Genomic DNA, 4,746 nt, shown 5'->3' with positions numbered 1-4,746 from the left:
ATACCTATTTTACACCACGAAAATGGTGCCCTAAATTTGCATAATAATGCAACTCACTTGAGATTTGCTGGATGAATGTCATTAACCCCTGACCTCTAGACGGGCTCCTTCTCCAGAAAAATGTTACTACTTTAAAGCTAATTTCCTGCAATTTATTTCTGACACTTTATTCAGATAGTAATGAAACAGAGAAACAGGCAAATGGAGAGGAACAGTGGGAAGGTTTGGTCCCTGTTCTCAGGTGCAAAAGTTATGTAACATGTTCCGGGAGTGTTACAACTACAACAAGGCTCTGAACAGGAAACACTAATATTAATGGTTGATGGGAGTGGGGGAGTGTTACCATAACAACAAGACTCTGAACAGGAAACACTAATATTAATGGTTGATGGGAGTGGGGGAGTGTTACCATAACAACAAGACTCTGAACAGGAAACACTAATATTAATGGTTGATGACAGTGGGGGAGTGTTACAACTACAACAAGGCTCTGAACAGGAAATACTAATATTAATGGTTGATGGGAGTGGGGGAGTGTTACCATAACAACAAGGCTCTGAACAGGAAACACTAATATTAATGGTTGATGACAGTGGGGGAGTGTTACAACTACAACAAGGCTCTGAACAGGAAACACTAATATTAATGGTTGATGGGAGTGGGGGAGTGTTACCATAACAACAAGGCTCTGAACAGGAAACACTAATATTAATGGTTGATGACAGTGGGGGAGTGTTACCATAACAACAAGGCTCTGAACAGGAAACACTAATATTAATGGTTGATGACAGTGGGGGAGTGTTACAACTACAACAAGGCTCTGAACAGGAAATACTAATATTAATGGTTGATGGGAGTGGGGGAGTGTTACCATAACAACAAGGCTCTGAACAGGAAACACTAATATTAATGGTTGATGACAGTGGGGGAGTGTTACAACTACAACAAGGCTCTGAACAGGAAACACTAATATTAATGGTTGATGGGAGTGGGGGAGTGTTACCATAACAACAAGACTCTGAACAGGAAACACTAATATTAATGGTTGATGGGAGTAGGGGAGTGTTACAACTACAACAAGGCTCTGAACAGGAAATACTAATATTAATGGTTGATGGGAGTGGGGGAGTGTTACCATAACAACAAGGCTCTGAACAGGAAATACTAATATTAATGGTTGATGGGAGTGGGGGAGTGTTACCATAACAATAAGGCTCTGAACAGGAACACTAGCTAACGGTTGATGACAGTGGGGGAGTGTTACCATAACAACAAGACTCTGAACAGGAAACACTAATATTAATGGTTGATTGCAGTGGGGGAGTGTTGCCATAACAACAAGAGCCTGTACGGGAAACACTAATATTAATGGTTGATGGTTAATGGTTATGTTTAAAAGGTTGAAATAAGGCAGCAAAACAATATTACAATACATGAAAAAGAAAACAGCATCAACAGTTTTAAGAAATTGCTATGTTTTACAGAACACCAACTCATAAATAACTAGAGCACACAACTAATATTTCACAACTTTCATGATTCAATATGTACTTTATTTTGTTACCGTAACAATAAGACTCTAAACAACCAGAAAAAATGTAAATAAACTATAATTTTTCATACGGAAAGAAGTATGTTCAATTGAAAAGTAAAATTAGCAAGTGCACGTCCTCTCCTCGCACGCCCGCAGACTGATTTTCAACTGTGACTCTTTGTACCAAAACTCCAAATTCTTCCTCGTTTTTGAAGAAAAGCCTGAAACCTTGAACAAAGACTGTTGACATCTAGTGGAAGCTATTGGAATTGCAATCTGGGAGCTGGAATTGCATAGGACCCATAGCTTTCCATTATAAGAGCCTGGGACCTAAAAAAAAAATAACTGGTTGGTTTTTGTTTGGATTTCCTCCTACCATATCAATTGTGTTATAGGATCATAAATTATTTTAACATTTCTACAAACTTCAAAGTGTTTCCTATCCAATGCTACCAATTATATGCATATCCTTGCTTCTGGGCATGAGTAACAGGCAGTTTAATTTGGGCACGTCAGTCAGGCGGAAATTCAGAAAACTAGACCCTAGCCCTAAGAAGGGGGGAGTGTTACCATAACAACAAGGCTATGAACAGGAAACACTAATATTTAGAGAGAGAGAGAGAGAGAGAGAGAGAGAGAGAGAGAGAGAGAGAGAGAGAGAGAGGTCAGCGCATATAGTTAAAATATGTCTCTTGTGATTGGTCGCCAGTGTGTGTATGTATCTTGTGATTGGTTGCCATTGACTCAGGTGTCTCTGGGTTTGCTGATTGTGGAGTAGATGGGAGGAGCCTCAGAGGAGCTGTGTGGATGATTGACAGTAGAGTAGGCGGGGCTTTGACCAAAGTTCACAGTAGCATAGTCACATGATGAAGTGCCCACTTTAGCAATGGAAGCCGTGGCTTCATTGGGGCAGCTGCCCTCTTTAGTAATGGTGTCAGTGGCTTCGTTGGGGAATCTGGGGATCTTGTGGAAGTTGACGCTGGAGTAGTGGAGAGAGTCAGAGTGGCTTGTGGGTAAGTTGACGGTGGCATAGATGGTGGAGGTCGCAGCGTCTGAGTCTGACTGTAGGGGGCGCTCCTTTATCTCTTCATAGTCACCATCACCATGACAACCCTGGAAAGGAAGAAGAGGAGGAAGAGGAGTAGGGAGAGGGAGAGGAGGAGGAGGAGGCAGAGTAGGGAGAGGGAGAGGAGGAGGAGGAGGAGGAGGAGATGTAGGAGAGAGATACAAGGAGAGAGAGATAGACAGAGAGCGAGAGAGAGAGAGAGAGGCAGAGGGGAGTAGAGGAAGAGGAGACAATAGTATGACTAATAAAACACAACTCATTGACATCTTTCAATCCAAAAATACTAATTATAATACAGACACTGACCCCTTCATTGATTCCTGTGTCTGGACTCACTCTGTGTGTTGAAGAGACATATCCTGTGGAACACAACACACACACATCACTCAGAGAGAGAGAGAGAGAGAGAGGAAGAGAGAGAAGAGCGTTTCACATCCCCAGAACCAGGCAGGTGTCAGACACTCCTCAGGGACTATTCATTCTCTTCTTCTCAACCAGGGCGCAATGATGATGTGGATATTATGCAAATTAATTTATCTGAAATAAAACTGAGATATTTGAAAAAGGGGAACATACTCTAGTTTTATAGACCTGTGTGTGTGTGTGTGTGTGTGTGTGTGTGTGTGTGTGTGTGTGTGTGTGTGTGTGTGTGTGTGTGTGTGTGTGTGTGTGTGTGTGTGTGTGTGTGTGTGTGTGTGTGTGTGTGTGTGTTTCTCACCTGTGGCCTTGTTGTATTTCCATCTGTAGACTATGATCAGGCTGATCACCAGCAGTAACACTACCAGACTAACAGACACCATGACGACCACTGAGGTACCTGGAACACACACACACACACACACACACACACACACACACACACACACACACACACACACACACACACACACACACACACACACACACACACACACACACACACACACACACACACACACACACACACACACAAACTGTTACGTAACAGATTAGACAAACCTACTGTTACACTATACTTGCTAAGTCTAGGGGTCGTGGCCTTGCATACTGTTCTGCAACTTGACTAGGTGTTCTGTAAACTGACGAGGTGTTCTGTAACCTGACTAGGTGTTCTGTAACCTGACTAGGTGTTCTGTAACCTGACTAGGTGTTCTGTAACCTGACTAGGTGTTCTGTAACCTGACGAGGTGTTCTGTAACCTGACTAGGTGTTCTGTAACCTGACTAGGTGTTCTGTAACCTGACTAGGTGTTCTGTAACTGTTAGGAATTTTGTTAATAATAATTAAAACAATTTCTAGATTTAGATAAAACTATAACTAATTGAACTCTGCACGCCTAGTGAAAAGAGATCTGTGCTGTGGGTTATAAAATAAGCAGAAAGGGTCGTTAAACTATGGTTGAACTGACCCAACTTAGCCCTGAGATGTTTAGATTAAGTAGTGAGTAACTTTTTAGGTCTTCCATTATCTTGAGTTGTCTGCTAAAGTGGTAATAAATTATAGTGAGCCTTCAGGAGAATAGATTATATTGTGTGTCATGTGTGTGCGCTGGGAAGTTGGAATGAACTTTTGAACCTGTTTTCTATTAGTCAGGACGAGGAGATTTATTCTGTAACCTATGACGTCATATCTTGTATATAAACCTGTTGTTTATGGTCAAATGGTAGCGTGCTCCGAGAATAAATACTATTATCTCATTTTAATACGACTGTATCCTGTCTATTTTATGTTAATAAGTATCTTACACATTCTTATAAATAGACAGATTGATTTAAATTAATGAGTACATTAGAGGAATTATTTAATTCCCTCAACAGTAACTTTACAAGGTGGTCTTTAACCTGACAAGGTGTTCTGTAATTTTACAAGGTGTTCTGTAACCTGACAAGGTGTTCTGTAATTTTACAAGGTGGTCTTTAACCAGACAAGGTGTTCTGTAACCTGACTAGGTGTTCTGTAACCTGACGAGGTGTTCTGTAACCTGACAAGGTGTTCTGTAACTTCACAATGTGTTCTGTAACCTGACAAGGTGTTCTGTAACCTGACGAGGTGTTCTGTAACCTGACAAGGTGTTCTGTAACTTCACAATGTGTTCTGTAACCTGACAAGGTGTTCTGTAACTTCACAATGTGTTCTGTAACCTGACAAGGTGTTCTGTAACTACACA

Source organism: Salvelinus namaycush, unplaced genomic scaffold (assembly GCF_016432855.1).
Source record: "Salvelinus namaycush isolate Seneca unplaced genomic scaffold, SaNama_1.0 Scaffold166, whole genome shotgun sequence".
Taxonomy (NCBI): Eukaryota; Metazoa; Chordata; class Actinopteri; order Salmoniformes; family Salmonidae; genus Salvelinus; species Salvelinus namaycush.
The sequence above is the reverse complement of the archived record's forward strand: the minus strand, read 5'-3'. Positions refer to the sequence as shown.